General features: G+C 40.0%; 1 long non-coding RNA gene across 1 annotated transcript in view; it reads left to right on the forward strand.

Annotated features, from left to right (window-relative positions):
* Nucleotides 1–3,428: 3,428 nt before the first annotated feature.
* The window catches only part of LOC114487200 (uncharacterized), a 27,533-nt gene continuing 6,652 nt past the window's right edge, over nucleotides 3,429–24,309 (forward strand). Inside the window, exons 1-5 of the long non-coding RNA XR_003682069.2 lie at nucleotides 3,429–3,460; nucleotides 13,132–13,201; nucleotides 15,370–15,543; nucleotides 19,559–19,642; nucleotides 20,139–20,243. This is a non-coding gene — a long non-coding RNA (uncharacterized lncRNA). The remainder of the gene's footprint in view (nucleotides 3,461–13,131; nucleotides 13,202–15,369; nucleotides 15,544–19,558; nucleotides 19,643–20,138; nucleotides 20,244–24,309) is intronic.

Below are 24,309 nucleotides of genomic sequence, written 5' to 3' on the forward strand. Positions count from 1 at the left end.
CTCTTACACTGCTTTGACTGTGGCAGACAAGTGTTATTAATATTTATGTTTCCAGAAACTACAACAGTGTTGGACTTGGGTGAACTCAGCAAAGTACCAAAGCTATAAACACAGAAACACCAGCTTCTTCCAACCAATCAACATACCACCTGGAAGGCAGCGTGGAGAAGAGAAATGAGCAAAGATTTTAAAGTCTGACAAGCCTGGGTCTGTCATCCAATTACTATATGCCCTGGGTCTTTTTTTTTTTTAAAGCTACTTCACAGAGTTGTGGAGATTTAATGAGATAATAACTGAGTAATCTTGGCTACTCCCTGAAGCTTTCAGATTTATCTACATGCTGGTGTATCTCTTCAGTTGGGATCTCTCTGCTGGATTCTGAGCCACCTGGAAGTCCTCACCTGGATGACTCAGAGGCCTATCAAATGCAATTTAGCCAAGAGTAAGTTAATTATTAATTATTGCTGGTGCTACACCAGCTCATCCCTGACCCCATCCACAAAGTTCCATCCTTTCCCTCATGCCCCATTTCAGTGAGAGGTATCGACACCACATTGCCCAAGCCAGAAACCCAGGGGTCCTCCTTGATGTCTACTCACTCCTTACCCCACACAGCAACCTCTTTAGCATCTGTTTTATTTGTCCACATCCCTCTAAGCTCACTCCACCTTTTTTTAGGCTTTGCTCTCTTCTGGTTCAGACCACCCTACCAGCATCCTCTGAATGGCCTCTTGTCTTGTAATTTGACTCCAGTGCAGCCTCTATTACTTTCTTGTTTCAAATGAGTGGCTTCTCCTGCTGCAGGATAAAGTACAAATTCCTTATTGTGAGCTGGTCTCTGCTTCACCTTCCTTCTTACATCACCTTCCCAACCTCCCACCTACACCAGGAGACTTGCATTTCTAAGCGTTGCCCTTCTCTCCTTTGCTTCCAGATCTTCAAACACAATTCTCCTTCTGCCTGGTATTCTATTCCCCGTGTTTTTCATCTGGCTAAATTCCAATCAGCCTTCCAGACTCCAGTGTCATTTCTTCTAAGAAGCCTTGTCTACCACCTGTCCAAGTGAGTTGCTTTGTCTCTGTGCTCCTAGAGAGCCTTGTGTCTCACTTCTTTGAAACAAAACACTTGTCACTCTATAATGTAACTATCTAATGTAATAATAGCTAAGATTTATGGACCCTATGTTATGTGCTGGATGTTCTTTTAAGTACTTTACTTGTATTAGCTCATTTAATCTCATGGTAATCCTATGCAGTAAGTGCTGTTATCATCCTTACTTTGCAGACGAGGACATGGAAGCACAGAGAAGTATTTCTCTCAGTATCACACAGCCAGCATTTGAACCCAAGAGGTCTGACTCCAGAGTCCATATGATTATCCATTCTGGATTTTTGTATCCAATAATCTCTGAGGTGGGCTTCCCTGGTGGCGCAGTGGTTGAGAGTCCGCCTGCCGATGCAGGGGACACGGGTTCGTGCCCCGGTCCGGGAAGATCCCACGTGCCGCGGAGCGGCTGAGCCCATGAGCCATGGCCGCTGAGCCTGCGCGTCCGGAGCCTGTGCTCCGCAACGGGAGAGGCCACAACAGTGAGAGGCCCGCGTACAGCAAAAAGAAAACCAAAACAATAAACTCTGAGGATTTTGTCTATGTTGTTTACTGAGGTAATTCCAGGGCTAAGAATAAAGTCTGGCATGTAATAGCTGCTCACAAAGTGTTTACAGACTCACTGAATAAGTAAATACTAATTCATTTGTGTCTCTTCCTTCTGAAGGGCCGGGGACTGGGTTTCACTCTGTGTATTCCCAACAGCTACCCTGGTACCTCGTACATAAGAAAATCAGTAAGCTTGTCTATGTGCATAGGTTCACTGCCACTCGGAGTTCCAAGATTCCACTTCTCCTTTGTGCTTTTTTGAGACCTTGCATCCGCCCTGCCACGCCATAGCACACTTTGCTGCGTGTCAATTTTCAGCGTGTAGAAAAAAATCTGGTCAGCTGCTGCTTGACAGCTGGAAAAACAGAGCTACACTGGAGCCAAACAATTTTGTATCTAAGGGAAGCAGGGAGGAGAACTTCCTACCTTGTGTGGGTATGTGGGTGGAGGGCTGAATCACTGAGTTCTTTGAATTCCTTGGAAAAAGATAACTCAAAGGAATATTACACGACATGGAGAAATAGGAAAGAAAAAGCAGAAACATAAAAAGGATTTAAATGTTGAAAAATATTATCTACAAGGCTAAAAATAGCTGCAATCAAATTTGGAGAGAAGAAAGCTGGCATCAGCATTCCAGTGCCCTGAGGGGCCATGCATGACTGAGAGCTCCAATTTGAAAGCTGCTGAGCAGACGTTCCCAGGCCTCGCGGAGGAGAGGACTGTGCAACAGGCCTAGACTGACCTTGAGAGACTGAGACAGGGGGAAAGGTACAACTTTGCTAGGGGAACGACAGCCTGAGCTTCTGCAAAATATTATAAAATAATATCCTCGAGTTCTTTGTGACCCCACCCAGAAGGAAAGGAGGTGACAAGTAACGATGGTATTTCCTGGGTAGTAGGTGTATTTTGCACTTTTCCCCCTAAATGAGCACTTTAAAATTCCAATTGATTTTTTACATGCATTGCAGAATTTCTCTAGAAACTTTGAAAACTTTGGGTGGAATAGGGGTGGGGAGCAGGTCAGACTTTCATGGTCATGCCACCAAAAACCCCCAACAATTTTCATGTCTTATCTCCGGCTCATTTAGTGGTTATTAGACACAAGTTGGGATAGTGAGAGAATGGGCAAGGGCTTACTCAGGATATGCCTCTTTGTCTTTTTTTTTTTTTAATTTTTTTTGTTTTGGCCTCACCACGGTGGCATGTGGGATCTCAGTTTCCCGACCAGGGATTGAACCCGCACCCCCTACACTGGGAGCACAGAGTCTTAACCACAGGACCACCAGGGAAGCCCCTCTTTGTCTTCTTTTGAGCAGCAATTTGCAAGCTGTATTGTAAGGATGATTTAAGAGGTATTGAAAATAAGTAACACACTTACGAAAGGGCAAGTGGTAGGCTCCACAAATGGGAGTGGGTTTATAATTAGTATTGTTTTTGGCTAGCATTATTTTCTTAATTTTCCAGCTAAGGTTTCTGAGGTATTGCCTCACCATGCGGAAAATTGAGTAAGGTAGATCCCAAAGTCAGAGGAGCTTATGATTAGAATGAAGACACTGAATTGGTTTCCCAGGTGGGCTCACTGGCTAAAAGGGGATTGTGAGAAGTGTGTTTTTCAAGTTTGTTCCACAAACTTGAGGAGGGGAATTGTATGAGAAGACGTATTCTCTAATTCTTTGGAGTACAGTTCATCTTTTCTGCTCAAGAAGAATGGACACACTTTATGGGCAGGGACCATGTCTTCTAATTTGTATTTATAACCTTTCTTTTTTTTTCTCAGAGTTTTCAGGAACTAAGAAGGGACTTACTGGTAAGCCAAATCCAGAAATTCAAGTTACTTGTGTTGCTAAACATGTGTAGAATTTCATATAAATGTAATTCATAAAATTATATTTGACAAGAATTTGATATAATTGTCAAGAGTTTCTTTCTATCCAATAATTTTGTGCAACACCTGGTATACCACGCATAGTGGCAAAACATAACAACCCTCAGCCCTGCAGAGACCTCTACCCTGCAGGTGGAATCTCCTTCTTGGATCTCAGAGTTTCAAGGATGCAGTGTGCCTGCCGCTCTACCCCTGAGGTCCTGCTATCCTCTTCAGACCTTAAAGCTGCTTTGAGAGAGGTGTGGCCAAGGCATTCTCACTTTGAAGGGAGTGAAATACATCAACCTGGAAAAACCAGGTTCTCTGATTAAAGTCCATGTTTTCCCAAGAAGAGCCTCTGTTTCTCCCTGCACTACTCTATTGAAGGCATTGCTGGTGGACAATTTTCAGTACCTTTCTCCTCTCTTTTGTTTTGAAAGGCACTGTAAGAGATCACTAGTAAGAGATCGTTTATGTTTAGCAATTGCCCCAAATTTGAAGTTTCAGTCAAACACAGAACTTACTATAAAACAAATTAGTCTTTATTATTTTAGTGAAAATCATAAACTTAAACATACACAGAATCGGATTTCTGGATCTCTCATCCACCCAGTTTTCCCTGTGGGTAGTTGATTCTTATGGATGGGTGAACTACTTTTAGCAAGTGGTTAATGAGCTATGTGCTGTATAGATATGACTTTCTTTGAGCATTCACTTAATGATTGGGTAACCATTGCTAATTCCTCCGATAATGAAAAGGGGTTAGAAAACAGGTATGGAAAGATTAGATTTGAACCATATGATATTGCTGATCCTTGACCATTTTTGACCCACGTTATTCTGATTTTACATAATATAACTTAATATGTCCAAGGCTTATTCACAAAACAATACATTCTATACTATGTCCAATGTAAAACTGACATTCTAATAGTGATAGAGTACACTTCAAAAAAATTCAAAAGTTTTAAACGTTAAAAAATTAGTTTAAATACAGCTGCAAAATAGGAACATGATACCATATTCCATATGATAATAAACCAGTAGCTGATGAAAGAAGGTACAATTATGTCATTTTATACCCAGTAATGAAAAATGAGCCTTATAATTATGAAAAATATATTAGTTTACTATAAACCCTTAAGTCAATAACATTTCGTGAAACAATTCTTTATTATGTTCTTTGAATCAGAGGTGAATGGTGTTGAGGACGTTTGGGAAATCTTCCTTTATCTCACTAAAGACTATGTGGTTTTTTTTAAATGCTTTAGTTTTTTTAACTACTCTGTACTGAATACAATGTGCTAACACGTAACATTAATCAAATATGATCGAAAATTTTGATGAATTATAATAATGGGAATTTCAAGAAATATATGAAACATTTTGGGGTTGAAAATTCTGACTAATGTTCAGAAGTAAACCCCCTCCTTTACATTTTGGTCCCAGTACAATGAGAATTCACAACTCTGAATTATGCAAAAGAGCTAATGCTCTTCTGTTTTTGTGCATGGAATAGACAGTCTTAATGAAGGAGATAATGAGTAGCTGAAGGCATGGTGCAGTGTAAACAGAAGGAGGAAACTAACAGGCTCACTAATCGTGGAGTAAATCTTTTTATATGGAAAGCAAGAAATTGTTTCAAAATCATAGAAAGACTGCATCTTGACTAGAGAGGGAAGAATTGCTCCTCTCCTAATATAGGAAGTTAGATTAAGGCCTCTAGGCCCTTCCAAGAGAAACACCTTAAAATTCTTGAGTCCTTCATTATTAGAGATTTTCTCTCTGGATGCTACAGTTTAAGGTTTTTAAAGGAAGAGTTATACTTTAGAGCTCCTGAGAAGTCTCCACTTTCATCCATGGGGAGTGTTCATTTATAATTGTGTCCTATGGAGGTCCATGTGAAGGGAGTTGACCAGATTAATTGTTTTAGTTCTTTCCTCTCAATATTCCTGAGAAATTTAACAAACCTTCAGGGACAGCCCACGAGGTGCTCTCCCTACCTCCCCACGAGTCCTCAGACTCCAGCCTTCCCACTTCACAGTACCCAGAACCACTTCTCCTGGCAGCCCTCCATACCCCTCCTCTCCACCAGCTGTCTAAACTCAGCTCAGGGAGATTGTCCTCAAATGCAAGAGTGGTCCTTTCGCTTCCAATCCTTTGAACATTGCCTATAAATTCCTTTGTAACATCGCTTCCCTTCCCATTCATTCCCGCCAACTTCTCAGTGTGGCCCTGTTCTTCATTCCAGGCCTTTGGTCTTTCAGTACCCATTTCCAGGCACTCTCTCCACAGCAGCATCTTCCATTTTCTGCACCTGGGTAATCGCTGCTTGTTTGTGAAGTCTCTGCTTAGATGCTGCTTTCTCCAAGTTGCCTTCCCAGATCCCCCAAATGTGAATCCCCCTCGCATGTCTGCTCCCCTCTCCCTGTAGCAGTGACCAAACTATATCACCATTGCCTTTCTGCTTTTCTGAACCCTCTGTAGTCTGCAAGCTCCTTAAGGGCAGGACCCCTTGTCTGTCTTGTTCACCATTGTATTCCCAGGGCCTAGCACAATACCTGGCTTAGAGTAGACCCTGAATGTATGCTTATTGAATAAATGAATGAAGCAGACAGACTGACAGATCCACAATGGTGCTTTGTGCAGAGCTCCTGTCTTTGAAGAGCTTGTAGTCTGTGGTATTTCTGTACATTGAAAGACTATGTGGAATAACAAAAAGAACACACTTTTAATGAGATCTGGATTTATATCCCAGCATTACAATTTACCAGCTCTGTGAATTTGGATAACTTACCCAACTTTCTTGAGACTTAACGTATGAATCAGTATAGTGATAAAAGACGTCTACTTCATGGGGTTCTTGTAAATAATAAAATAAGAGACATTAAACATGTACCATAATTGGTACTGGATAATGTTGGCTTCCCTTTTCTCCCAACACACAGCTGTGCTTCCATTTAACATAAGTCTCTGCTCACCTTTCCAGTGGACTCAAGATGCTCCTCCCTCACGTGGCTGAGCACAAGCTCACGCAATTAAAAAAATCATATTGAGAAGAGGGTAAGAGAGTTTATGTTTATTAAAAAACATTCATAAGTATAACACATTAAGAGAATATGTATATATCGAGGATTTATAAACCTTTAAAGCACTGTGTGTCAAATGTCCTATCCTACTGTATAGGATAAGTAAATTTAAAATTAAATTTTAATGGGCAGAGCTCAGTTTTGGTGTGAGGCTCAAATTTTAGCCTGCTATTCAATTTTACAGTGCATTATTTTAAATATTGTTTGTAACTGAATAAACTCCTAAAATTTAAAATTTTGAATGTAAATTTAAAGACAATAGAATTGTATTTTTATACTTGGTAATAGTGACATAAATTTTAGATCAAAATTTTTCTCTAAATAATAGAATTTATTCATTTTACTTGACTGTGTAATGATTTAAGAGATATGCAGAGATTTTTGAACTCCTTCACTGTTATTATTTTTTCAGTGAAAGCATATAACCTAAACTAGTTCACAACAGAATATGCTGAGATAGCCTTGTTTCCACAAAATTTACAACCCAAGGGCTAGTTTTATATGTTTTCTTTGCCGGCTGGATTGTGGCTAATCATGGCCAAGTGTTTTGATGCTGTTGGTTTGGCTCTTAAATGAAACTGGATCCTGACAACAAAGTTCAAGAATTATTGTCAGCTTCTCTGCATAACTTAGAAGCATCTTCAAAGGCATATGTACTATTGCCCTGGCAGACATATATACACGAGTACGGTATAACACCTCCATCCTTCATGCTTGGCAAGTTAACGTGGATGTTCATTTTTATAGCCGCTAACTTATTAGCTGTGGATTACGTTGTCACTCTGTGTGTTACATTTCCAAGCATAAGAAGTGTGAGTGAGTTCTAAGACATGTGAAATGAAGGATCAGCTCGCAAAAGCTGGTCTTGAAGGCATCAGAGAGTAGGGATAAAGACTTCATCATGCGGTTCATAGAGCTTGCCAATTCCTTGATTGACAGCTCTCTGTATGGCAAGTCTTGAGGGATTGGGTATTTAAATCTTAATTACAAAAAAGTGTTACAGAATACTAAAAATCAGTCAAGGAAACTGGAAGGCTTGTAATGTAGCATTCTTCTATTAATCTCTTATACAGAATAAATTTGATTGACAAGATCCATACAAATAGTGTAAAGGAACTTAGGAAATCAGTACAAAACTGAAGGGAAATTTTTAAACCATGTGCCATAAATGTGTCCCGTTTTATAAATTAAAATTGCTCCACAATCATATACACAAAAATAAAGCAGATTAAAATGAGCTTTATTATAAGATACAATCCTAACTGGCTTAAAGAACTAAAATCTCACTAACAAGATTCAAACAAACAAAAATACAATACAAATAGCTGCTTTACGTAGGAAAAAAAAATCACAAGAACTTATTTTAGGAAAAAAAATGGATTCCAAAAGATAGAAATAAAACAACAACTGTAGAGAAAAAATTTTTAAATAGAAATTGAGGAATATTCAAGAACACCAGTAATGCTCTTAGTGTTCTCATCTATGTCATTCCCTTATTAATTCATCAATTCAATAAATACTTATTAAGAGATTACTGCAGTCCAAATCTTTTGCCAAGCGAAAAGAATAAGGAGATATTAATGGCAGGGTCAGAGTCCAGTGGGAAAGCACTCATGAAAACAGGTCATAGCAATAGAATGTCATTCAAGTATAAATAAAAAACCTGGATATCTTCTGTTCCCTCACCCCCATATTCCTTCTCCGCTTTGCATTTTTCCCTGGAGAGGCTGCTTTGAATGGACTATATCAATGGGTTCCTTTGCCCTTTGGCTTCTGGTTAAGCTCAGCCAGCGGGGGCCCCAGCAGCAGATCAGAGGAAGGGATAAGCATAAGGTGAGGTTTTGAAACCCGCTGCTCCTTCCACATGGGGTTTCCTGCATCTGTGGGCCAGTCACAGCTCCTTTCAGGAAATGTCCTCAAATTATTCTTTTTACTGTGCCATCTGTTTCCCGCCAGGCCCTACTTATACACTGTGGGAACACAGAGGAGAGAATTCTTTGGGGAATCCAGATAGACTTCACAGAAGAAATGGCATTTAAGATGGGTCTTTGAGGAAGAGGAGGAGTTCCTGAAGAGATGGGGGAGAACTTCAAGGTGGCTAGAACATAGGGCAAATGGATAAAGGGAAAAAAGAAATCAAGATACTTTTGGGATGGATTGTGAAGGACCTCGCATTTCCTATAGAGGTGTTTGGACTTAACCCAAAGGCAACAGGCTACAGGTTATTTTGGTGGGTTGTTAAGTAGAAGGCAGTGTTTCTCAAATCTGATTATTACAGGCATCTTTTTAATAGAAATATTTTTTGAGGACTTTTTCAGGATTGACTTACATATTTTTATTATGATATGTACACTATATGTATTAGCTTTAACTATATATAAATTCCTTTTGCTTATAATTTTTATACAACTAAAGAACAAAAATTGATTTATATAAGAAATAAAAACAAAACCATATGAATTCTAAAATTCAAATTATCATTAATTTAATGTGAAGGATTATGGTTTGCTAAAATTAATTCATGAAAAAATGAATTTCTTTAATCATAAGAGAGTTCAACATGCCTATAATAACTCATGTTCTAAGATACTTCGATTCTTCCACTTTTTTCTGTTGCTCAAACTATTGTGCATCTTTCATCTATACCCCATGCTGTGAAGTCATTTGACTTTCATTTGATATAAGTTTCCCTCAAAACTTAGCTGTGTAAACAGCCATTTTATTATGCTGATAGATTCTGTGAGTCAGGAATTCAGAGTGGGCTGGGAATGGCTTCTCTTTTTTCCAGGATATCTGGGGCTCAGCTGAGAAGACCCAAGGGCTGGAGAAAACTCGGGCAATTGGTGCTAACTCATAGCGGGACCTCAGCTGAGTGGTTGACTGGAGCTTCAACACATGCCTTTCCAGGCAGCCTTGGCTTCCGCATAGCACAGAACCCACAAGGCAGTCAGTTTTCTTACATGGCAGCTCAGAGCTCCCAAGTGTCCCACGTCACAAAGTAGAGCTTGCCTCACATTTTCTGACCTAACTTCAGAAGTCACACAAGGTCATTTCCACCATATTCTATTGTACAGTGAGGTCACAAGTCTACCCAGAATCAGGGGGAGGAAGCATAGACTTCGTGTCTTCATGGGAGGAATGTCAAAGAAGTTTCAGCCACATTTGAAAACTACCACAGGCTATGAGAATAACACAAAGACAAACATGGGACACTAAAAAAGTATCTTTTGTTATATATATACGGTGGTCATCTGGATAATCCAGGATATGCTTATTCATAGAATAATAACCAAGTTTTTTTCCTTAGGCTCTAAAATTAGCAGTTAAGTTCCAAATCTGAGAACAAATGGGTGGTAAGTGTCTCCCATTTTGGAGGGCTTACTGTTAGGCATTAGATACACCATTTAAGACTAAGGAAATGGCCAAAAGCCTTTGTTTTCTCCTTTCTCATGGAAAACAGAGTGCCATGGGGTCCCCGCGGAGAAACATATAGCAGTTGTTACTCTGCCACCATATTGCATACTCAGCACGGCCAAGGTGGCACTCTGTTTTCTGGACATCTACCTGTCTACTTCACCAGCCAGTTGCAAATTATCCATCCCGGACAAAGTGCCAATATTGAGCGCCATTCACATTTTCATAGCAAATATTAATATCAGATTTGTTAAGGGAAAAAATGCCTTTTAGATGATTTGTAATTTCAGCTGTTGGAAATATTTGATTAGTTGCAAATAAATGATTTTAAATTTCTTATATACGTAGGAGAATTAAGTTTTTGTTGATGTCAAATCCCAAGAATGTGAAGAAATAATCATTTCAAAATCTTATTCAGGGCTGGGGAGGAATGAGGAAGAATGATGAGTATGGGGTTTCTTTGTGGGCTGATGAAAATGTCTTAAAATTAGATTATGGTTATGGTTGCACAGTTCGTCAGTATTTTAAAAGCCATTGAGTTGCACAATTTAAGCGGTTAAATTATAAGGCATGTGAATTATATCTCAATAAAGATGTTACTCAGGCATAACTAATCTATGAGGTTAGAAGTCAGGATGACTAGGAGCGGGTACAGCGCAGGCTCTGATGTTGGATTTTTATCTGGCTGCTGGCAGCATGGATGTTACACTTTATGAAAATCTATCAGGCACTTACAATTTGTGTGCTCTTCCGTATGTATGTTATACTTCAATAAATTTTACTTTCAAAAAATCACACAAAAGAGCCAAAATGGTATTATGTGGCAAGAGGCTGTGGGGTAGACCATTGAGGAGAGGAGATGAAAGCTGTGGACATTCTAATAAATACTAATAAATGTATAACAAATGGCTCTCCAAAAGAAAAGAAGAATAAAAAAAACAGAACTGGTTTGTAGTTTTTGCCAATTTCTATATCGTGAATTCTCCCACTGTAGCTGATCTCAAGCTACCATTTGGTTCTGGGAATAAGACATCTGATCCAGCTCAACTTATTCCAATCTCTTTATCCAGTTGTCTGCTGGAGCCAGCTCATACTGGCCAACTGTTAAATTTTCAGAAATTTTGTGAGCTGGTTGTTAATCCACTGCTCAACCCATGGCCTGAAACCTGTAGGGCACAAGAGGACCTGGGGTCCTCACCTTTCTCTGATTATCTCTTGTTCTCTGGGAAGCATGGGTGAGTGGGGGAATAGGAGTTATGGAAAGGGATGACTGGGTCCTATTTGAGGATGCTGTTGTGGTTCTCTCTTAACTACACTGGTTACTTATCCACTCCCTCAATATGGCAGGAATCCAGTTGATGTGTCTTTAGGGGGACAAAGTGAAGTTCACTTCAGGGCACATGGGTCAAGCAGTATGAGCTAGGAGTGTGAGGGAGGGAGCTCTATGAGAATAAGGTTTTAGCTGGATTAAAATGGACTGACTGGAAATTATCTGAAAGTAACTGGAAAGGAGGGTTTATTCTAGTACAAATGAATGTGGCAATTGGAGAAATAAACAAACTGTTTCTGGTATAAACTCCTATCAAGTGCAAACTCTTTGATAAATCAATTATGCTCATTATGAAATAATTTGAAGTTTATCATTGAAATAAAAACCAGAAAAATTAATCTTCTGTATATCTCACAGAAAGAGACTCTGTGAATAGACTGAAATGGGGAGATGAGTTAGGAAATTATTAAATGTCAGAATTCAAGGTTGAAGATCTGATCTAAGGATGCGGTAGATTGAAGGAAGATGGTAGATGGATGGATGGAACTTGGATGCCAGATTCAAGGGGCAAAGTTACATGATTGGGTAACCAGTTTTTTATGGTGGGTTAGAGACAAAACGTGTCAAGATTGATTCTTATTTTCCCGCTTGGAGGGCTAAATATAGCTTCATGGTTTTGGAACTAAGAGTTTTAAAAATTGGCATGAATTTAGAAGACACTTTTTTACATGTATGCTGAAGTTAGAAGAGTCCTCTGAATAATAAACTAAGTTAAAGATGATGAATATGTCTCATAGTGCTAACATTTATTAAGATTCATGCTAATAACCTTGTTTTGCTTGTTTTAGAGCTTTATATAAATGGTATCATATTCAGTTTGGTCTTCTGGGACTTAATTATTCTATTCATTATGTTTCTAAGATTTCTCCACGTTCAGTTGTGTGCTGCTGTAGTTCCTTCAATCCCACAGACGAGTATTCTATGAAGTGAATTCATAATTCAGTTATCTACTCTTTGTTTGACGGGTATTTGTGTTATTTTCAGTTCTGTGTTGTAATTATGTGTGCTACGATGCACATTCTCCTGGCACACATATCAGAGATACAAAGAGAAAGAGGACAGGATATTCAAAATTTCAATTCTTAAGTTGTGGTGAACTTTTATTAACATGATTTATCATTTACATATATATTGTTTTGTATGCATCAAATATTACATTTTAAAAGAATAAAATAGGACTATGGAGAAAATAAGTGGAAAGAGGGAATAGGGAAAGTTGGTTTAGAGAGGAAAGGGCTGCAATTTTAAGTGGGGAGGTCAGAGAAGGCTCATTGGAAGGGGCCATCTGGGCAAGACTGGAGGGAGGTGAGAAAGTGGCCAGGAGGAGATCTGGGGAAAGAGTGTTAAAATACAGGCATTATGTCAAAAAGTGAAAAAGAAGACTAACAGCTAGTAAAAGGAATCTTTGGGGAGGACTGAGGGGGCATAATATCAGTTATAATGGCTGTTTCCATCTTTCCTTTTGAGTTTCTCCCCAGTTGTCCAGTTGGAGCAGCTGCTGCCAGTGGGATTTTACAGCATGTAGAAACAGATCTCTTCCCTCGCTTCACCACAGTGAGAAAAATCCCCTTTCCTCTTAGTGTTTGAGAAACACACACACGGCTTTACCGGACCCTTAAACATAAAAATGGATCCAGTTATGAAACACAGTTAATTTGTCCTGGTCTCGGTATTACTTCCGTACTGCACGTCAAACCTGTTTGGCAAACTGTACAAGTTCCTCCTTTGAATCTTTGGGTCATTTCCTGTTCTAATTTCTATTCCTTCTCCTTTTCCTTCAGGCTTCACCCTCTTCAGGGTTTGGGCAAATAACTATATCGTGGGCCCACTGCTTAGATAAACAGGCGCTTGGTGAGTTTACAGAGACCTTTCTGAAGAAGGTATCTTTGCCCACAAAAACATCAGAAATGTATCTTGGCTTTTCCTCCACATCTCCCCACATCACCTGCCTTGGTAAAGATATTTTTTCCAACCAGTTAACTCTTAAAAGATTGATATTTTAGGGTTTTCAATAAGCCTTACAGGAAATGAGATTTTAAAATAAACCTTAAAGGGGTTACTAAAATCATAATGGCTCCAAGAAAAAAAAGAAAGAAAAGCCAAAGGGTAAGTAATTTCCCATAAAACTGTAAGTGATACAGTTTTGTTTCCTTATAGATGTTAAAAATGTCCTCATTATTCTCTTATAGCAACAGTGCTTCTGTTGATAATAAGATAAGGGAAAACTCATGCAGCTCAAAGTCATAATAAGGAGCCCATGTATTTGTTGGTGGTGGAAAAATATTTTTGGCAAGAAACAACATTCTATGGCAAATATAATCAGTGTATTAAGCGAATAAAATGTAAACTGTATGTAATGTTTCTCAGGCCACACCAGCCTTGGAGAAGATGACCAAGTTGTTTCCCACCCAGTGAGATTTCTGAGACCCTCAAGCTCCTGTCTCCCAGCTCCCAAGCTGATTCTTATCTTTGCCATGAAATCTGGGGAACTCAGGATTTCCTCAGCAGCCATGGCAGCCACAGTTGATGTCCTGGTACAGTTCATGACAACAAAGGACTTAGAATATTACATGAACTCAGCTGATAAAGCAGCAGTAGGGTTTGAGAGGATTGACTCCTATTTTGAAAGAAGTTCTACTGTGGCTTAAATGCTATCAGACGGGATTGCATGCGACAGAGAAATCGTTCGTAAAAGGAAGGGTCAATCAATGTGGCAATTTTCATTGCTGTTTTACGTTTAGAAATGGCCACAGTCACCCCACCCTTCAGCAACTACCAGCCTGATCAGTCAGCAGCCATCAACATCGAGGCAAGACCCTCCACCAGCAAAAAGATTACCATTTGCTAAAGGCTCAGATGATGGTTAGCATTTTTTAGCAATAATGTATTTTTTAAATTAAGGCATTACATTGTTTTTTTATGCATAATGCTATTGCACACTTAATAGACTACAGTATAGGGTAAGCATAACTTATATGCACTGGGAATCCAAAAAATGCACATGTCTCACTTTATTGTGATATTCACTTTACCGCAATGGTCTGGAACAAAACAAGCAGTATCTCCAAGGTCTGCCTGTAGACTGGAGAACTTCCAACCATGGGAGAGGGAGGATGAGATTGGGAGTGGATAGTTGCCTACAACTCCTTCAGCTTTTTGGGGCCTGATGGAATGTCCAGGGGTGCTAAACAAATGCTGCCTTAAATGGGATGGATGATCTTTCAGCCCCAGGATTTTCACTCACTTACTTTGTGCATCAGTCACCTTAGTCGAAATTATGTGACAGCAAGAAATGACCCACAAATAAACATGGTGTTATTTCTTGCTCAGGTTACATGTTCATTGTGCATTGGCTGTGGCTCGACTCCACATATTTGATCAATGACTCAGCAGCTACCTGGGACATGCAGGTCTATGGCAGGGAAAAGAGGGTAGAAGAATTGCTTTAAAGTTTGCATTAAGAATTGGCACCTGGCCCTCTACTCACATTTCATTGGCCCAAGCAGGTCACAGCGTCAAGCCTGATGTCCAATATGTGACAAGATCTAATCCTACCATGGTGTGGGGCAGCCAGTACTGGAGAACAATAATACAGCTTGATATATTACATGAACTTGAGCAAGGCATTTTACCTCTCTGAGCCTCAGCTTTGTCTCATGTATAGGGGATGACAATAGCATTTACCCCTCAGGGTTTTTTAGAAGGTAAAATGAAGTAATGCATTCAAATGCCATGTAAGTGTGAGAGCAAAAAGGATTTAATTGCTGCCCCAATATTGTTCTTTCTCAGATAGTATCATCTCAAAAAGCTGTGCAATTTTTCCCTCTTCAATTTTTTATTCACTACAGAAAATAATCATAAAAATATACATTTTTTTAAAAAGTTATCTGCACATGTAAAAAGATGTCTTGTCAATATTGACATTTTTCCTTGTTTTACTTTCAAAACAGTTGTGTGATTTAGCAATTAATGTATGAGTCTTCCTACATCTTTTGACCCCTATTCCCTTTCTCCTATAGAAGAGATTCAGCTGGGATTGCTTGGTGTCTTCTCTTCCTGTTGCTCACCAGGCATGTGAAATGTGGGTTGCAGAATTTGAGACAATTTCTCAAATGAGGACAAGCAGCTAGAGCCTCAGGGTCAGGAGGAAAGGAGAGGGGGGAATGATGAGAGCCTTCCTTGTCATCAGAAAAGTAAGATGTTTTTCTCTTGGGAAAGGAAAGAAAAGCCTCTGGGGGCTGGGATTCTGGAGACTGCATGTAGGGAGGAGTTTTTCCTGGGGATTTTAGGAAAGGAAAATACAGAGATGTGGAATGTAAGGGATTTGACTTTAAATTACTTAAGATTATGTTTGGCTGCAAGCAAAGAAAAACCTCGGAATAACAGTAGCTTACATAAGATAGAAGATTGTTCCTCGATCACTTTAAAAAGTCCAAATGTAGGTAGTTCTTCACCTTCATGGAAGTTCAAGGACTTGGGATGCTTCTCCTGTGCCATCAGCCTTAGTGTGCTCTCCCATGGTCTAAAATAGGTGTTTCAGTTCCAGCCAAATCATCTGTATTATTGCCCGCATAAAGGAGGAAGGAACACAAAAGACCTGCCGACATTGTTCAAGGAAATTTCCCAGGAGTTACACCCAACATTTGTACTTAGTCACATGGCCACACCCGGGAAACATTTGATTTTATTCTAGGTGTCCAGCCCAATCAGGAGTTCCACTTCTAATGAAGAAAAGGAAAATGCATAGTGGGAGGGAGAATTAGCAGACATCCCATAGAGAAAGGAAAGAGAATTTTAAGGTGGTGTTGTGGATTGTGTATTTCCATATTTTTAACAGTCCTTGAGATATGAAGTGAAGAATATGAGTTATTTTGAAATAAAATCTTGGTTTCTGTACTGTATGTCATTGTCTGTGACCTAGATTTGAGGCTGAACCACATGAGCTATGGCTCAGTGCTCATCTGGCCGCTATAATCACCACTAAGTTTGTGATTCTGGTTACCATGAATGGGCTCCTCCCACTGAAATGCCTTCTTGTTCCCATCTATATAACCATCTGAGACAGGAAAGGGCTTTTTCACCATCATTATTCAAATTTATTGGAATCCCCAATGGACAGTCTTGCTCTCTTGTTCTTATACACTGTGGAGTCATATGTATATATCATATATACTCTTTCACTTTCTTTTATTCTTACACTCCTTTTTGCAAACTTAGGACAAACTCTCTTGGAACTAGTTCAAACAGTATCACATAAGTATCGTGGTCAAAGCATTTCTCTTCTAAGAACTTCAGAGTTCCAGGACAAAGCCAGGGAACTTGGACTCTTTCCTTTGTCAAGATGTGGTTTCTGCCTATAAGAGAATTTGGGAAATATCCTGTTGCTTTACTGCTCTTACGTAAGAGCAGTAACTGTTAACACTGAAGTCCTGTGAACTACACCCCTGGCCACCTTGTAGTCTTCATTTTCATTTTTTGCCAAGTACTGCATTAGATTTTATGCTAATTTGCCATCCTCTATGGTAGTTTTGGAAAGCCCAAGTCCCAGAAATAAGTATAAAGATTAACCGTTCACGTTCCTTTTCTCTCAGCATGTCAGTTATAAATGTATTATAGTTTTTATTATTAAAGCAATACATGTTCATTGTAGAAAATTTGTAAAAGTATAAAGAAGAGAAAAAAACCCACTCATAATCTAACCACCTTAACCATGTTCACTGGACTCTTCCTAGTCCTGTTTCTATGAGTTTATATGTGTACGTATGTCTGTGTGTGTGTGTGTACATGTGTGTTTTAAGCAAAATTGAAAATATTCTACAAACTTACGTTGCTTATGTGTTCTGTATTCCAGTGAACTTGAGCACTTTCCATCCATAAATATTCTTTGAAGGTATGATTTTTAATCGCTGCATAGAACTTAGTTGCATATACCATTAAAAATTCACTTCAGTAGGGATTTCAGTTAAGTTTTTTGTTGTTTAGTTTTTAAAGGTGAAATGGCTTTGACACTAACATGGCAAAGCCAAAATTAGTGGTCAGAACTACAGCTCTTATTTCAGAGTGTATCTATTTATTTTTAATATTTTTTGAAGTTTATTTGTTTATTTTAAAAAATTTATTTATTTTTGGCTGTGTTGGGTCTTCGTTGCTGTACACAGGCTTTCTTTATTTGCGGCGAGCAGGGGCTACTCTTCATTGCGGTGCACGGGCTTCTCATTGCAGTGGCTTCTCTTGTGTGGAGCACGGGCTCTAGGCACATAGGCTTCAGTAGTTGTGTCTTGTGGGCTCTAGAGAACAGGCTCAGTAGTTGTGGCGCACAGGCTTAGTTGTTCTGCGGCATGTGGGCTCTTCCCGGACCAGGGCTTGAACTTGTGTCCTCTGCATTGGCAGGTGGATTCTTAACCACTGCGCCACCAGAGAAGTCCTCAGAGTGTATTTAATGACTATAAGCTTCTGGAGGTTAGGGACCATGCTTGTTTACCTTGGCTGGTCTCTAAAGAGGGCCCCCAACAAACCATACCTTCCTGCATTCAGGATCTTGGGTAGTTCTCTCCCACAGTGAATCCAAGCTTGTCCTGTGTAGCCAATAAAATTCAGTGAAAGTGACTCTGTATAACTTCTGAGGCTAGGTCAAAAGAAGCCTTACAGTGTCTACCTTGGTCTTTTTGTGGTCTGGAGGAAATTTATGTCTGACTACATGGGGCTGCCTGGCTGTAAGGAAGCCCAACTTGGCTACATGCATAGGCCACATGGTGAGAAAGACAGAGATTCTGAGAGAGAAACAGACAGACAGACAGGTAGACAGACAGACAGACTTGGCCAGTTCCAGCTGTTCCAGCCATCCGAGGTGCGAACAAATACCTTGTACTTGTCTGGTATGTCCAGACAAGTCAAGCCTTCATGTGACTTCAGCTCCAACCACTATCTGATTGAAACTATATGAAAGACCTGCCTGACAACTGCCCAGCTGAGCCCAGTCAACCCACTGAGCTATGAGACATCATAATGAATTATAGTATTAAGGTGTTAAGTTTGGGAGTGGTTTGTTATACAGCAATAGATAATCAAAACGCTGTTATATTAGCTACTATATCTTCAGCCCTTAGCATGAGCTGGCATACTTGATATACTCTAGATAATTGGAAAATACTTGCTGAGTAAATAAACTTATAAGGTTACTTGCTGGTATATGGTTGATGACTGGAAAATATTTGCTAAATAAGTAAATAAACTTACAAGATTACTTGCACACAAATTCACACACACACGTCTGTGTGTGCATAATTGCGAGATTTCCTTATAATTAGAATGCTAAAAAAATGAGTCCCTTTTTATTTTATTTTTTCAGCCTCATTTCTCACTGGACTGGCTCAGTGAAGACTGATTTGCTATTTGTAAAACAGAGTAAAGGCAAATGTCATAAATGGCTGATTGAAAATTTCCTTTCAGAATCACTTGTTTATGTGGTTTGGGAAACTTGTGTTTTAACAAGTACAATTTGGTTTTGCTTTGAAACTCCAAAATTAAAAAGAATTGAGCATCTGCATGGTGTGGAGACGGTGTTGTGTCTTTGCTCGTGTTTCCATCACAGCTCAGGGAGGACGGGTGAGGTGGGACAGCAGAGGTCTCATGAAGCCTGTGCAACTATGGCAGCTGCTTAGACAGGGACATTGAACACGGAAAAAGGTGTGGTTTTTGGTGGTTTCTGGAACTTGAAGGAAGAAGGAAAGAACTAGAATTGTTTTTAAATCTTCTTTGCCCAACCCTACTCTTTACCCTCCTGTGGCCAAAGATGGGTTTTAGAAAAAGAGCCAAGACAATAAGGGTGGAGGAGGAGAGATGTAGAGAGATGAGAACAGGACACTCTCTTGCAGCTTGTAGTTTCTCCAAGGAAGAAACCATTGCAGGCATCACACGAAAAGCCGAGCACTGGTTCCTCTTTTCTCCCACTCCTCCCCTCCACCATCACCAAAGTACAGGATCCACTCCTCCTGAGGTACTGCAGAATGAGGAAGGACATTAGCCTTCCCACGAGTTGTAGAAAAGAACCAGGACTCTGGATGAGGGACAGGAGTGTGTTCCTGCTGTGTCGTGAGCCAGGTGCCATGGGGACAAATTTGCAGGCGTGGCAATCAGGGGTTTGGTATTTCTGAAACGTGAAGAGGCCAGCACAGAGCAAATATTCAATAAATCTTTGTTCTCTCTTAGCGTTCGGAGTGCGGCACCCAAGAGGCTTGGCGTGCAAGTAGTCAGACCCCACAATGTCCAAGGAGGTGATCTGCAAGTAAGAAAGTAAGGAGCATCCTGTGCTATCGGATATCAGTCCCTCTGGATGTTTGAATGGGCCCTGTCATGTTGTAGAGGGCATCCCTTCCACCTTTAACTTGTGCTATCTTGCTTCAAACACTTACAAACGTGCCAAGAATAAACCAATCTTAGAACTCCTACAATGTATTCCCAGGACTGCAAATTTTATCTGAAGGAAAATCTTAGTGGAAATTACCAGAACCCCCTTGAGACTTCTGTATGTGTTTCGACATGAAACACATTGAAAAAGTGAACCTACTGAGGTGGCTGCCAAATTTCTAATTCACAAAGGGGTGTGCTTTTCTCAAGATTCTCATGGAGGCCTGGCTGCGCGCTGTGTACAATTGGAGATACCTCGAGAGGTTTCTTCTCACTTTAAATGTTTTCTAACTAACCTCATTCTGACTTTTGCTTTGAACAGATTATCTACTCTGCTCAGATTATCTACTTTAAACAGACAACTCTCTTCTCTGTTCTCCAGGGAAATGTGGGTGCTGAGTGGCTTTCTGTGGTATGTGCTACTTGGTCTCACCTGGGAGCAGAGACGATTTTGCCTTCTGCACCTCCAAAAAGCTTCTTTGATAAGGTGATTTCAGTTTCTTACTTAAATAGTGAACAATCCAGCTTATTATCACTTCTAGTTTGCTTTTAAATAAATATATTTTTTTTATCACACTCACTAAATTCATCCAAAGAATGTCCAGTTTCTCCTTAAGCAAATAAGAAAAGCTACCCAGAGTATTAGCTCCAAGAAGGCTGAGAATTGTGGTCAGATGCAATGATACCACACCTGTTCAGGGGTCTTGTGCCTTAGTCCCACCAGGTCAGAATAGTCAGCTATAAGGCAACCTGCGGAGTCTTATTGCATAAATGAGCCAGATCATGTCCGGCTAATTCTGAAAGATCAAACTCAGCAGGCTCATTGGTGAAACAGTGAACCAACTTAAGTAAATTATTTACAATGAATGAAGTGCTAGGTCAAACCACAGGGCAGCTGCTGCTAATTGGGATATTCCATCATCCACAGGATATTTATTGATATTAAGCCAAATATTAGTGTTCCTTCAAGCATAGCTTGAGAAGTGCTGAGTTAGACAATGTGGATTGAAACGGTTTCACTAGATTATCTCTACTTCAGGATTCAGACTTGTATCACCTCCTCCAGGGAGCCCTGCCTGACTCCACAACAGTTTTCCTCTATTGTACCACTCACTCTGGAATGCATTATTCAAGTTCCCTGTCTGCGCCCCACGGGACTGTGTGCTCTTCAAATGTATTAACCACAAGTTTGGCTTTGAGGAGTTAATGAATGAGTAAATGGATGGATGAGTGCAGTGTCCAATGGCTGTCATATTGAAATAGTGTTGTACACGACGAGTAGCTATAGAACACACGACTTTCCTCCAGTAACAGTGATAGTATCACCCATCTCGCATGGTTGTAGAGGACACAAAAAATGAGATAAGCAATATGATTTTATTTAACAAGCTTATAACTGAGTTCCACTTGGAGCTAAACACTGGGAAAGCATTCCAAGTCCTTAAGAAAATGATATTGTTTCCATTTATATCATAACAGAATTTAGTTGGCCACTGGCTCTAACTATACATACACCACTAGGCAGGGCAGGTTTTCACTGTTCTCAAAAATCCTGTTTTTGGATTTTCCAGCAAGGAGTTCACATTTCCTCATAGTTTACTGCTACTTCTACTTTGTAGTGCTATAGCGATACGGATGGTCCCTTAGGGAATCTGAACTGTAAGCATTTTGATACTCAACTTTATGATCCTGCTTGGTTTAACTTGGACATGGTCCAGGAAAAAGAAAACGGAAAAAAAAAACTTCACAGATTTGTTTTTTAATAATGAAATATAATCCCTTAAGGATACAATGCCATTTAATTTTTATTTTTATTTTTATTATGCTTGGTGTGTTCCTAATAATCAGAGTGTACTTTGGGTATGGAAAACAATTTGATAAAAATCTGAATTTATGTTTGCTTGGCAACTGGATACCAAAGAGAAATGTAAGAAATCTTTTCAAGATTGGAGACTATTTAGATTTTTTTAAAGTATGTGTTATGTAAGTTAATGTTTACATGGCTTTGAAATGGTACATGCACTAATATATGACTGACAGGAAAAGTCAGTGGATAAAAGGCATCTTCACTAAGGAACGGCTAAATTTGGAAATTATCAAGAGTAGAGCAGATAGATAATTCAGTAAGTTGTTGCATGGAATAAACTTACTATAGTAAAAACCCCATCTACTTTGAGAACATTCTTATATTTTTCAAAATAAGTCATGACATCATTTTGTATAATGGATGAGTTTCTTTCTGTGGTCATGGTTCCATAATTTGTAAAACCTAAAAAATATTTAATCTTCTAGTTGGAATCTTTGTTTTTGTAGTTCTTTTCTAGAGTGCAATAACATTAAGTTGCTTTGGGTTGAGTGTTTTAAATTCCAAGAGATATGGCTCCCAAAGGACTCAGATAAACAGGCGGAATGACGGAGTCATAGTCCTCCGACAGTCCTCCTCAAATAATGGATTGTACGTGATTACAGACTGGATTGTGGTTTTTTTTTTTTTTTTTTTTTTTTTTTTTGCGGTACGCGGGCCTCTCACTGCTGCGGCCTCTCCCGTTGCGGAGCACAGGCTCCGGACGCGCAGCACAGGCTCCGGACGCGCAGGCCCAGCCGCCATGGCTCACGGGCCCAGCCACTCCGCGGCACGTGGGATCATCGGCAGGCGGATTCTCAACCACTGCGCCACCAGGGAAGCCTGAGCCTTGATTTTGAAGTCACAAAGACATACGTTTGAATTCCAACTTTTCCCCTTCCCTGGTAAGTGACTTTTGTAAATTACATAAAACCTTCCTGGGCCTCATTTTCTCAAAAACTTTGAGGTTGGGACTTCCCTGGTGGCACAGTGGTTAAGAATCTGCCTGCCAATGCAAGGGAAATGGTTTAAGCCCTGGTCCGGGAACATCCCACATGCCGCAGAGCAACTAAGCCCGTGCACAAGTACTGAGCCTGAGTTCTAGAGCCTGCGTGCCACAACTACTGAGCCCCTGTGCTGCAACTGCTGAAGTCTGCACGCCTAGAGCCTGTGCTCCACAACAAGAGAAGACCCCACTTGCCTCAACTAGAGAAAGCCCGCGTGCAGCAATGAAGACCCAACGCAGCCCAAAAAAAAAAAACTTTGAGGTTTAGGTCTCAGACCCTCATTTTCATAGAAACTCTGATATAAATATAAATAAAATCCCCTGATATAAGTTCTGAAGCCACTCTTTTGGGCCAGTTTAATGTACATGGTGACTGGAAGGGTAACCCCAAATCTGCAATTGGGGAGTTTGTCTCATTGGTGAGTGTACCTGAAGGGCTGCCTGTGGAATCAGGGCTGGGGGCATCTCAGTGGGCCCCCTGTCCTGAGGCTAAAGCCCTGCGAAGGGAGCTGCAGACTCTAATGTGGAGGATGATTAAGCTTTGATGCTGACAAAGGTCCCAAAGACAGGGACGGTTTCAGGAAAAAGGGGAGGCTTGGGGTCCTGTTGCCACACTGTTTTGTGGTTGAAGCTTTTTCAGCAACACATGGGAGGACTCTGGTGTCTGAGGAGACAGCTTGTGGGCAGATGCTTGAAGAGCATAGAGAGGGCAGGTGTGACTGGGCTGCATGTCCTTCATAAATCGTGTCTATAAATCATGATGTTGTAGTTACCATGGCTGTGTAACAACCTCCAAGCATAGTGGTAGTGGCATAAAAAAAACTTTAGTAATGTTAATGGATTCTTTGGACAAGGCACAGTGAAGGCAGCTTGTTTCTATGAGGTCTGGGGTCTCATCCAGAAGACTGGAAGGCTGGGAGCCGGAATCGTCCGAATGCTCCTTCACTCACATGTCTGGTGGTTGACTTGGTTATTGGCTGAAGCTCTTTCTAGGACTGTCAGCTGGAAGAGCTACAAGTGGCTTCTCCATCCATGTAGCCTGGGCCACCAGCTGGAGAGAAAGCCCAGGGTATTATTTTGCTTAAAATAAGTTTTATTTTCTTATTTTACTAAAATTACTATTATTATTATTTTTTGAATTTTATTTTTTTTATACAACAGGTTCTTATTACTTATCTATTTTATACATATTAGTGTATACACGTCAATTCCAATCTCTCAATTCATCACACACACCCTTGCCACTTTCCCCCCTTGGTGTCCATACATTTGCTGTCTGCATCTGTATCTCAATTTCTATCCTGCAAACTGGTTCATCTGTATCATTTTTCTAGGTTCCACATATATGCGTTAATATACAATATTTGTTTTTCTCTTTCTGACTTACTTCACTCTTTATGACAGTCTCTAGATCCATCCACCTCTCTACAAATGACCCAATTTCTCTCCTTTTTATGGTTGAGTAATATTCCATTGTATATATGTACCACATCTTCTTTATCCATTCATCTGTCGATGGGCATTTAGGTTGCTTCCATGACCTGGCTATTGTAAATAGTGCTGCAATGAACATTGGGGTGCATGTGTGTTTTTGAATTATGGATTTCTCTGGGTATATGCCCAGTAGTGGGATTGCTGTGTCATATGGTAGTTCTATTTTTAGTTTTTAAGAAACGTCCATACTGTTCTCCATAGTGGCTGTAT

The sequence above is a fragment of the Physeter macrocephalus genome, chromosome 2 (assembly GCF_002837175.3).
Source record: "Physeter macrocephalus isolate SW-GA chromosome 2, ASM283717v5, whole genome shotgun sequence".
In the NCBI taxonomy this organism is placed as follows: Eukaryota; Metazoa; Chordata; class Mammalia; order Artiodactyla; family Physeteridae; genus Physeter; species Physeter macrocephalus.